The sequence below is a fragment of the Adiantum capillus-veneris genome, chromosome 8, assembly GCF_014529385.1.
Source record: "Adiantum capillus-veneris isolate H3 chromosome 8, ASM1452938v2, whole genome shotgun sequence".
Lineage (NCBI taxonomy): Eukaryota > Viridiplantae > Streptophyta > Polypodiopsida > Polypodiales > Pteridaceae > Adiantum > Adiantum capillus-veneris.
Window position 1 is genome coordinate 55,805,734 of NC_140938.1, and position 12,802 is coordinate 55,818,535.

The following is a 12,802-nucleotide window of genomic DNA, read 5'->3' on the forward strand; positions in this document are numbered from 1 at the left end:
AACGTGTATCTAATGGAGCTTAAAAGACCTTAGGGTTAGATTCATTAAAGACCTCCAATAGTTAGTGTTAAAAGTCCTTTGACCTTAGGCAAGCTAGGGCTGAGCTTGAGGTGAGAACCCGAGGTGCTTGCCGTGCTTGATGACTAAGGTGCTTGAGGTGCTTGTCGTGCTTGATGACTAAGGTGCTTGAGGTGCTTGTCATGTTTAATGAGGAAGGTGCTTGAGAAGATTCCCATGCATGGGGAGTAAGCTGCTTGAGTCAAAACGAGACCCTACAAAGGAGCGAGAAATCCCCAAAAGTAGGGGAATCTTTGACTTAACCTCCCACTCACCCAAAGGGCCCGCCTTTTCTCAAGGGGCACATGGGACACATGTCAGACTCTCCCTATGCTTAGCCACATGGTGTTCTTGAATGCTATTGATTGGGCTAAAGAGGGGTCCAATGAGCTTCTAGTCCATCCAACAAATATCTAGATATTTTCAAGCTCTCTCTCTCTAAGGGGTAAGGAGGACACTTGTTCAAAGACTACCCATGTACTTGAAATGCATGTTGCATGTGATTGGCTAGGGGGAGAGGGGTCCAATGAGCTTGAGACATGAAAAAAAGGGTAGAACTTGCCCCAAGTAAGCAAGGGGTGTGCTGGGGGGTAATACACCACAGACACACACACACACACACACACACACACACACTCATTTTGTGGATTCATTCTCACTTGGTGAAAGTAGAGGAACTCCACCTCCTTCTCCAAGATTGTGATAAGTGAGAGCCTACACCAACACTCTTTGCTATGGAATGCAAATCCAACCAAGAGAAATGCTTCAATGCTTAAGCTTGCCATCGTCTCCATCTTCATTACTATGCTATTATGTATGCTAGCAAGAAGAGTGATGATAAGTGAGGAACTATTTCTTTCTCCTATGGAATTTTTCTTCTTCCTCTTCCCTACCCTCATTCCCCGCTAGCTCTCTCCACCTTCAAAGGTGTTTGAAGCCTTGGGACTGAGGCTTGGGATAGTTAATGCTTTCTACAAAGTTTATGTTATGCTTGTGATGCATGAAGCTTTCCATCCTCATTGCATCACTAAGGTCACAAGGAACACAAAGATTGTATTGTACCAAGTCTCTCTTGATGGGACAAAGTATAATACAAATGCCTATTGGAGGGGGGACCGGCTCCGTATGAATCCGGTCCTCAATTGTTGTCATGTTGTCTAAACTCTCTCTCTTGCAAAAGTATTGTTCATGCCAAGTTATCTAAGTACCATGTTTATGTTGCTACCATCAATTAAGTTCACCCGCTATGCTCACAAAAGTAGTCTCACAAAAGTGCTTTATCTAATTTCCTAATTCCGCTACTCTCAAAGTTCATAGGCCATTTCATTACAAGGATCATGTTGTCTTTTGTATTTTGAGAGCAGCTTATTTTTGGTGCAAGTCATGCCATGACTGCCAAGTGTTTGCAAATCAAAAGCTTTTGGCTGATCCTCAAAAATCTATAATGTCTTTTGATGCATTTGCAAAATGGGGAGTGGATGCTATAGGTCTAATGCCAAGGACCAACAATGGCAAAAGGTATATACTTGTGGATGTGGACTATTTGACAAAATGGGTGGAGGCAAAAGCGGTAAAAGATGTAATAGCAGGAAGAGTGGCCTCTTTTTTGTATGAACAAGTGTGTTGCAGGTTTGGAGCTCCTATGGTTATCATTTTTTATCGTGGACCAGGGTTTAGGGGAGAACTTGTTGGTGCTCTTATGGAGAAATTGAAAATTCAGCATACACATTCTTCTCCTTACTACCCACAATGGAATGGGTTGCTTGAAAACTGCAATGGTCAAATTGTGAAGACGCTCTCAAAGTATGCTAGAGAGCATCCTAAAGAGTGGGACTTGGACTTGGAAAAGTGTTTGTGGGCTTATAGAATTGCATATAGAGTGTCAACATAGTTTACGCCATATGAGCTTGTTTATGGAAAGGAAGCTCTTATGCCCATACAGGTGCATTTGGATGCCTTGAAGTTGTTGTGCAAAAAGCAAAGGGCGCATAATGACAAGCTGCAAGGAAGAATTCTTTCTCTAGAGTTGTTGTGAATTCTCATAGAGAAATCCAATGATTATTATCTTCAACAAGTAGAGACAAGGATGGAGAAAATGAATAGGAGGCTGCCAGAGAAAGAGATTAAAGAGGAAGACCTGGTGATGAAGTATGACTCTCGCTTGGATTTTACTTTTCAAAAGAAGTTGAGGGAGAAATGGTTGGGTCCATACAGAGTGAAGTATGTATTTTCATATGACACATATGAGTTGGAAAAAGTGTGCGTGAACATTTGGGCTATAGTATGAATGGTTATAGATTGAAGAAATATTTTGCAAGGGATGCGGTTCTAGATGCGAATAGTCTCTTGGTTGAGCATAAATGCTCTACCTAGAGGGTGGGCAATGATGATAGACCGCTTTCGGTGTATACAAAGTAGCGTGTATATGCATGGTAATATGTACAAAAAAAATGTAAATACATGCATTTGGGAGCTTTGCAAAGTGGTTTCAAGTTTTAAAAATGATGCAACGTGTACACATTATGAATAGTCAGGTTCGCGTGCCAACAGTCGGACACACGTCCATGCCTCGATATGGTATCAGGACCTTGGATATGGTTCTTGGTGACTTGTTTTGGCTCTAGGGAATGTGTTTGAGCTTTCTAAAATGTAAATAATGCAAGTGGGAGGTGTGGACACCCTCGACCCACCCGAGAAGTTTGACACATGCAACAATTGTCTATTTACGGTGCCTGATCGGTGATGCGTGCACCGCCCTAGAAGTGGTCAAAAATGAAATGTGGGTATGTGTAAAAGGACTTTTGGTATCAAGAATCAAGCTTATAAATTTTGGAGTTTTTTTCGAATTTTTCCCGCGAAAAATGTCCGCAAGGGGTTAAAAATGGCCAAAACTAGGCCAAAAATGGTCAAAAAATTGTTAAAAAAGGTGTGAAAAGGGGGTAAATTGCCACATTACTCATGGTTCCGTGAGTGTTCAAGTTGAGGAAGAATTTTTGAAACCAATTCTTAGCACTTTCACCTCGCTGTGTGTGGGAGAAAGCAGAGTTCCTACATGTGGTCTAGTGCAGTCCTGTCGCGTTCGCGTGCTGTTTTAGAGTGTGTGGAGGAGTGAATGAGAGTTTTCTCTTTTCAATTTTGCACTTGGGAGAGTCTATGGAAGTTCTAAGGTTTCCATGGATGTGTGTGTGTAAGGAATTGAGGGAAGAAGGTGCGGCTTTCTACAAGACTATGTGACTCTGTATTGGTGCCATTAGGGTTGGGGCTACTCCAAAGAGTCCAACAGAGTGGAATTTGGTGAATCTTTTGCAATGGTTTAAGAGAGGCCTTTTGTGGCTGGAGTTTTTGATTTTTGATGGTTTTTCTTGTATATTTTGGTGACCATCAAGTGTGATTTCAAGTGTTGATCAACTTGACTCACCTTGTAGTGTCTGTCGGCAGTCAAGGGCTTGTAGGTCGAGGTGTTTGGAGTATGAATTGAGCTTGTGGGTAGTATTTTCATTGAGCTTTTGAGTGGTGAGTGAGGTGAAAGAAATAGGAGAATACCTTGTGTTGTATTAAGGTTTTTGGGTGTGTGTGTGTGTACGCACGACGTCTTTTGCTCCATCAACAGCTAAGCTCAGATACACTTTTCTCGAACATTAGTCTTCACATCATAAGATCAAACTCTTATAAATATATTGTTTAATCTTTTGATCTTTGAAGTAGTTTTTCAAGCATGCAAGAAAAATTAAATGTAGTTTTTGACAATAGCTTTCTATTCACAAGATTTTTGAGACCCTTAAAGACACTTGTCTTCCAAAGAAATTTGAATGATCTTCACCCTTTCGGAACTAAGGCCTTTTGCAGGCCAACAAGGTGAAGGGTCACGCTAGTATTCTAAACAAACTAAACAAGGTGAAAATTCACTATGGCTATTGAAAAGAATTTTAAAATAAGAGGCTTCTTTGTGAGAGACAAAAATAGAAAGTGACACTAGCATTTTAAAACATGTAGTATCACAACAAAATATTTTGTTTTTTGTAAATCTAACAATGAATTATTTAGATTACAATATATTCTAAGCGTAAAAAATCATGATTGAAAAAACACTTAAGAGCATTGTAAGAAATTGAAAAAAAATCAAAGCGAAAGAGGATGAGAAAGATTTTGTTTGACACAACACTCAATGTCCCTGTTTAAAGCGATAGATACACAAATGTCATCATCTTCTCACAAGGACCTAAAAGAAATAATATAAAAACTTTATTATCATTAGCTTGCCATGTGGCACTAATCTGCAAGCTTTATCCAATGGCTCATAGATGCACCCAAATCCAATTCTTTACTAAGGACTACTCATGTAGTCCAATAAAAGGACCCATATCATGATCTTTTTATTGGGTTACATAAGGAGTCCTTAGTAAAACATTGGATTTTGCGTGCAATTGTGGACTATTGGATAAAGCTTGTGGATTAGTACACATGGAAAAAAACTTTATTTTTCAATGTTTCTCTAAGTCTTTGTGAAAGGTGTTGACATTTGTGTACCTCTCTAGTGAAAGAGGGCCATTGAATACGGTTTAGTCATTATTTTTTATGCTTTTTTAATATATTATACTCTAAATAAATCATTGTTACATTGTTTCCACAAAATGTAACATTCTATTGTGACAAAAAAAAATGGTAGTGTCACTTTCTCACGTTTCCTCTCACAAAGAACCCTCTTATTATTAAATTTCCTCACCTTGTATTTTTGGTAGTTTTACGAGATAGTGCGCACATGCACCCACACTCGTATCATGATCTTAAATGAAAGGACCCAGTACAAGCCATAAAACCAACGAAATTTTACATGCAAAGTCAAATGGCTTGCCAAAAATATTTTCCTAACTGAAGAAAACAAGGGTAGACTTAATACTATTCTGTTTTTTAGGTCAAAATTTGAAGCATTTTCCACTAATTACACTAAAACTTGTTATACTTTGCCAGTTTTTTTCATAGCAACCTTGGAATCTAGCTAGGACATTGCAATTTTAGCTAGCTAAAATACTCTACACCCCAGCTTTTGGTGATCCCTATGCCTAACTCCCTTCTTCACAAGCCCAAAAGAAACTCAGCACACAAGCTAGAAAGCATCCCTAGAGGAGGCCTTGTTATGCTACTATAAAGTGCAAGCATGATGGAAAAACAACATTTATATATCCCAAGGTACCATTGCACGTTTTACACATCCACAGAATGGTTAAAAAATGAGCAAGATAAGACCTATATTCCTTTAAGGTACCTTAGCACACTTGCAATAAAAATTAAATCTATATTTCATATCACAAAAGGATCTATATTCTTTTAATGTACCTTAGCCCACTTGCAAAATTAAAATCTATGGTTCAAATCTATGTACATTATGTGATTGCCAACATAATTATGTAGTGCTTCTTCTTTAAAATAGCAAAGACATTTGGGAATTGCTTCTACAACTGTGGAAAGACTGTGGAAAGCACGAGGTTTTTCATTTGTGGACAAAAATGTATCTTTATTAGCTGCGACAAGAGTAGTAAATGTATTTTGTAAGCCTAGATTTAACAAGATACTACTTCTTTCACCATATTTGGCAAGCAAGGACCGACGCGTGTTTGAGGGGGATCTGGCTGTGGCAAGCTTTTGTGAAACCATACAAGAGAGCAGAGTGACGACCCACATGATCGGAGGCAAACAAGCCACTGAGGATTGGTCTAGAATCGTACATGTCATGGTAATACGTAAAGCTTAGGAGTAGCTGTGGTCTCTATGTCAAGCAGAAAACTTGTAATCTTTTGACCCTCAAGGCTCGGTCTGAGCTTGAGGTTGGTGTGTATTTCTGATGTTCTTAATACTATCCACTCACCATTGTGAGTTTTGCACAAAAAAAAAAATGATCCAATGATTTTACACAATAATTAATGCAAGAAGCCACCAAAGGGACACAAGGACTATACCTTGTGTGGAAGGTCTCTCAAAGGACCTCCACATAGAGGGGGTGAGTTACTATTTTGAGTTACCCTCCCCCTCCCCCTCTCAAAAAAATATGGCATGAGTGTGAGTTATTATTACATCAACCATCCCATCACTCAATTCTTTAAGGGAGTGATATGCTCAGATGGTAATGTTCTTAATGATGAGCAAGCCATAAGCAGTTTAAGAACCTTATATTTAAGTCCTCCTCCCTTAGCCTTTGACTTAGCTTATGTTAGTAAACAAAGTCATGCATGGCTTCAAGTAACAACATTTCTATTCATTAAGCTAAGTCCCATAGTTAGGCCATGGAAGGTTGCTTCATCATGCAAGGCTTTGAAGGTTGCCAAACATTTAAGCAAATAGGCACAAAATGATTTTTTTCCAACGTGTCACCTTTTCAAGGACTACACTCATTGTCAAAATAGCATCTTTTGAGGTGAAAATAAAGTGTTAAAGCAATCAAAAGAAAGAAAACATCTATTTGTGTGTTTTTGCATATAATATGGAGAGTACCTTCAGAAAACATTTGATTGAAAGAAGAATTTCTTGCACTATGAAAATGTCTCACTATATCCCCTTGTTGCCTCTTTTAAGCATTCATTGATGTCTCAAATTGTCCCTTAGTGTCCTTTGGAAGCCTTCTGCCATGTGTCATCTCTTTATTTGTTCTACTTCCATGGTTATGAACTTTGTCATTAGTGGTGGTTTTGTTGCTTTTGCTTGGTCTTAGGACCTCCATAAAAGCTTTAAAAGCTATGTAGATCCAAGGTTTCATCCTTCATTGTATTCTCCATAAGGAGAATTAAGATGAAAACTTCCACATCTATGTAAGGAAGGACATTCAATAAAGCTTTGTGAAGGATGGTGCTCCCTTGCTCCGTGGATCATAGGGTAGGGAGATGTTGAACTAGAGAGTTACATAGGCCTCGAAGGCTACATTGGTATGATGCATGTGGACAAGGGATGGCCGCGGGTGGGGCCTCCGATTGTGCTACCCAATTCTCTAGTGGCCCTTCCTCTTGACTTCATTATGTTTGTTTTTGGATCCGACAAGGTAGCATCCTTCAGTCCCGGCACTTGGAGGAGGAATGTTAGTACCAAGAACAACTTGAATCTCAAACTTGATCTAGTGGCTCCACATGGTAGGGTACATGGTTGTACTTATGCCCTATCTTGCGGGTGGTGGCTCCGCATGGTGGATAGAAGTTCTCTCATATTTTTTCTATTGCACACCTGCTAGCGGGTGACTTGGTTTCTTTCAAACAACAATGGGCATGCTCAAGCATGTTTTGTGGGTGTGTGAATTTTTTATCAAGGTGCTAGATTTTCCCCTTCCTATTTGTTGAGGTCACCCTCGGATAGGTGGCAAGTCCTCCTTGGTGGTGGCATCCTTGGCAAACATGTTTAGGTTGTCTTTACTTTTGTTTGTATGGTTAAGGCTCCTTGTAAAAGAGTAGTGACTCTTGAAACGACGGTCTCATGGCATGATGTATGCATGAGCGGTGTAATGTTGTGCTTTTCAATATAAATCTCACATAATATGAGCATTGCTCTTTTTTTTTTCAAAAAATAGATGCAAACTTGAACATCAAAAATTCTTAAAAGATTATGGAAAGAAAGGTTTGCATGTGTCTCATAAATGCCCTCAGCCCACTAAGATCTGGAGCTATAGTTATCCACTACCAAACTTCAAAATTTGGTAAACAACCTCTCAAATATTTGGTCCTCATGTCTTCTGTGTTATTTGTGGTGTCCCTGTCTCAAAATTGACCACCAGATTCTCATAGATGCATCCTAATTGGTCATAATGGAAGGGTCCTTAACATCCAATTGTTGCTAAGAACCCTTTCATTATGACCAATAAGGATGCATCTATTGAGTTACTTCAAAACAAGCTCTAATGAGCATTTTAAAATAAGACATCCTCTTCCTATCATCATATCTACTATTAATTTGTTTGCTAGATTCCTTTTGAATCTTTACATTTGAAAGAAAAGCACTCAAAATCATAATGATGGTGTCCACACAGAGCAGCCCCTCCCTCCCTCTTTCTGTCCACACCGAGTGCCCCCTCCCTTTGCCTTTGGTCATTATTGTGCATGCCCATTTTTTTTTCTTGCACTCGTCATCTACATCGTTTTCCCAGCTTTCCTCTCTCTGTTGTGGTCGAGATCAAGCAGCACACAAGCAACGTCTCACAACATGCAAGACTATGGAAGTGAGAATATTGAGCATTCGACATCAAACTTTCTACATCTCTCTCTCTCTCTCTCTCTCTCTCTCTCTCTCTCTCTCTCTCTCTCTCTCTCTCTCTCCAATGTGTCAAAAAGGTACTTCTAGAGAACCCAAGACTTGATGTTTCTCGCATTATTACACATGTTCTCAGATGCATAGTATGCTCCTTTAGGGCATTAGGCCTTCTTATGATCGAATTCCAAGCACTCATAGCACTAAATTTTTCTTTTACTTTGAGTGACTGGAAGAGCATTCACATGAAAACACGTGGTGGTGATTGGGGTTGGGAAATTGAATTTGGTATAAATGGCACTTTGATTGCTTGATAGGGCTGATTGGGGTAGGAAGGAAGTTCTCGCTCTTATGCTTTGACTTGGCCCATATTAGAGCGTCTGTGAGTGAGGCAGGTTGAAGGAACTCTACTATAGGAGCCAAATCTCCTCCAAGCCTAACGATGAAGTGACTTAGCTTTTGTTCCTCTGTCACATGAGAGGATCATATCGTGAAAGTTGGACAAACTCCTCATAGTAAGACTCAACAGACTATTCCCCATCTTGCAAGAAAGAAATTTGTTAATCTTAGTGGTGGAGTAGTCAAGGGGAAGATATTGCTCCTTGAGATGATTCTTTAATTCATCCCAACCCTGGGTCACCTCTTCTACTTGCCGAGATTGGTAGTTGAGCTTTCATCATGTTTTTGTTGGTCCTTCTAACTTAGCTCTCCCCATTATCCCCTAATATATAAATCTATAGTCATTTGTTGTACCTACATAGAGCACCCTAGGGCCATATCATGTCCTCTTTTATGTTTCATGTGCTATGTGATTCCCTTTATGACACCTACAACAAAGCACCCTATGGCCATAAGATGGTTAATGTACAAGTGCAAATCCATCTATTGACACACTTGCCATGTAATTATCTAAATACAGTGTGATGGTTTGTCTAACAAACATTTTTTGAAACCTTCTTGTAGGTATGGGTTCTAATCATGGTGATAGAGTATGCATATTTGTAGCTACACAAAAGGTTGTCATTGGGAGTCTATGTGAAATAGACCCACATGATTATTGTTCTAGAGTGCTTATTGGGGAACGCAATGTATCGACATCAATTGATTTATCTTTTGAAATGAAATCACTCATTCCATTTCCAAGAATGGATGCATTGAAAGTGCAAGATGCTTTCCACAGTATTGTGAAATGGAATATTTGGTTGCTGCAGCATATGAAGGAGATGCAGCACAAAGGCATTTCTATGCCTAAGGATGACAAAGAAATTTGAGCATTGGAGGCATAGTATGATGGAATGAAGGGAGGTTTGGAAGGACAAGAGGGTTTGACTATGGGATGAAAGCATAACACATGTAGTTGCCAAAGGGGTTGTCATGTATGTGTGTCTATTTGATTTTGTAAACTTTGACGCTAGGTGAAAATAACATTGGTATTGTTTTACATGTTGCTAGAGTTTAAATTCTATTTTGGGGAAGAAATGTGAATTCAAATAAACTAGCGGTTTTGCCTGTTTGAATTCAAGAACTATCCTTTGATTAATTTCTTAATACTACACATTTGACTTCCTTAAATTGTCAAATAAAGAAGCCCTCCTAGGACCATTCTCTTCCTAATGGAACATAGAATTCACATGATACAACAACAAAGTTGTAAGACTATGTACTACAAATGGCATAAGTTCTTAGAGTTACAAAAAGATAAGTATTTATGTATTATACATGATAAAATGGGCCAAACAAGATAGCAATACCTAAAGTACATCCGAACTCAAAAGACTATGTGAATACATGTCAATTGTAAGTATCATTAATAGGTATGATAACACATGGACATGTTCATGGGATGTATGGTAATTTCTTGCTTAATGCTCTATGGACTTCAGATCCCAATGCTACAAGTGTTTCCCTTGCACTATGCTTACAAAATTTGGAAAAAGGAGAAAACCATGGACTAGGAGATTTATTCCATGATCGTGTGCCACACATCAATGTAACATTATTCAATCCATTGAACTCAAGGATGGATCTAGATTACCAAAACCAAATGAAGTGCAAGCATGAGAGGATTGCATCAAGAATAGCACCACTATTGGCTATTGAAGGATGTAATGAAGAGATTACTAACTTACAATCAGCCTTCTCAATGTGTTAGGGATACCATGCCCACTCCTACATTTTGAAAATTGCTTGAGAATCTTTTGCTACAGCTAAATAGTTGTGTAGGAGAGAATAAGAATTGCTATTTGTTTGTGCGCTTATCATTGCTAGTAGCAAAATATGTTTTCAAAACCATGCATTTGGGATTCTTAATGGTGGTTGATACACATGAGACATAGGTGCAATGTTTAGTAGGCTCTAAGATAGATGTAAAAAAGAAATGACATTCACTTTTGCACATTTGATGGAACATTTCCAAAAATGTTAAAGATTAGCTTTGACACCATTTCTAATGACATTGGTTTTTGACTCCCACTATTTTGCTAAAGGGTACATGTGTGATGGACAAGATGTTGGAGTTAAAAACTCTAATCCACTTCAATTTTGTTTCTATATGCAAGGTGAAATTCTAGTGTTGCAATACAAAATTCATCCCTAATTGCCTAATTAGCGGCCAAGGGAGTCAAGAATTGCGTTCTGGAAAAAAAATGATCAAAGAAACCAAAATTGCCAACAAGCTGCTCAAATGTGGCACCTATAGAAAACTATGTGAGGGATAGTCCACTAGTTCTTCAAGAAATTAAGACATGTCTTGATTTTTGGAAAATATGTTTTGTATTAAAGGGAAAGGACCATGACTATACAAAATACATGGATCTGGTTATTATTTATTGGTAAAACATGGTTGGTGAGATTGAACAACCAACCAAAAAATACATTGGTGAATATATAGTATTTTGGCAAAATACTGTAGGGAGCCATCGAATGCAACATATAGAGAAAGATAAAGATGAATCTCAAGGATATGAAGAATTGAATGATCACTTTGATGGTCCTCAAAGTGCAAGGCCGTGGGAATATTTTAGGCCTCGGGTAAGAAAAGGGGATTTTTTTTCTTTTGATACTCAGAGGTCCAAAATACCCAATATGCTAGGAGTTGTCAATAGGGATTTCATAATCACGTGTGATAAAACTTTTTTTTTCTAAGAACACTTGTGAACATGTTACTAACATGTTAACAACTTTTCATGCTTACAAATTTTTTGACATGGGGTAACTTGGAAACCGACCAAAATCCCATCGTGTTTTGGATTAGCTCGGCAGGCCCGTCGAGTAACTTTAATACCCGGAGGAGGTGTCCACCGGGGTCGTTAGTAAGCCGAGTGGGTTGCATATTTCTATATATAACTGGCCCCAATGGGCCCTTTGGGATATATTTCCTAACCATCTTCTCACCCCACAGGTACTGAGATTTTGTATATGTGGGTGTGAGTGAGTGTGTGTGCTTGTACAAGCAACTACACATAGTTGCAGTGCACGACTAGATGTGTGCAGCCCCCTGCACAAGGGGTGCATGCATGTCTAAGTCCATTTTTTGGAATGGTGCTTATCATGAGACACTTGGTCGGTAACACAAATGAGTAGTGTCTGATGATAAGTATGGCACGTTGTAGTGGTACTAGTCAGTAACGCAACAATAATCATATCTTTATCACAATGTCACCTTCCCTTTCCTTTATGAAATGCAGGTATATGGTTGGTAACGTGAGTGTTGTTATGTTTGTATACAATTACTATTCCCTTTGATTCAGGCGGCACCTTGTTGGTAACGCAACAAGATGGTGTCGTTTGCTAGTGTATGTTGTATTTTTTGCATATTGCAATATTTGTTTGGTAACGCGGCCAAAAAAGTTGTAAATTTGTTTGGTTTATTGGTTACATGGCTTGTATTGTTTTTATGTGTATGATTCATGCAATACTTGGTTGGTAATGCGGCGTGAGTATTTCTTGGATCATAGTTTACTTTATATTATCTTCCTCTTCAATTTGATAAACCTCTAAGATTTATGACACATCATCTAATCTCTCTCTATCTCTGTATTCAAAAAAATAAAGATTCACACCATGCAATCTCTCTCTCTCTCTCTCTCTCTCTCTCTCTCTCTCTGTGTGTGTGTGTGTGTGTGTGTGTGTGTGTGTGTGTGTGTGTGTGTGTGTGTGTTATTATGAACCTGTAAAACAATTGAAAATGATATATATAATTCACTCTATATCTCTTTATGACACTTTCAAAATATAAAATAAACCTCAAAATTTTATTTTTCGTGTCTACAACATGAAGTAATTATAAAGATTGATTCAAAACGTAAGTTGGATCTCTCTCTCTCTCTCTCTCTCTCTCTAAAAATATATATCAAGTTAAAATCCTTGAAAAGCTACTCTTTGTTACTGTATTTTCAAGATTTCAAAATGATATGTAGTGCAACTCTCTATATTTCCCTCCATGAAAATATAAAACAATTCCAAACATTAATTTTGTCTATCTTTAAAAAATTAGAAAACTACTCTAAATGCTTTCTGATATCCG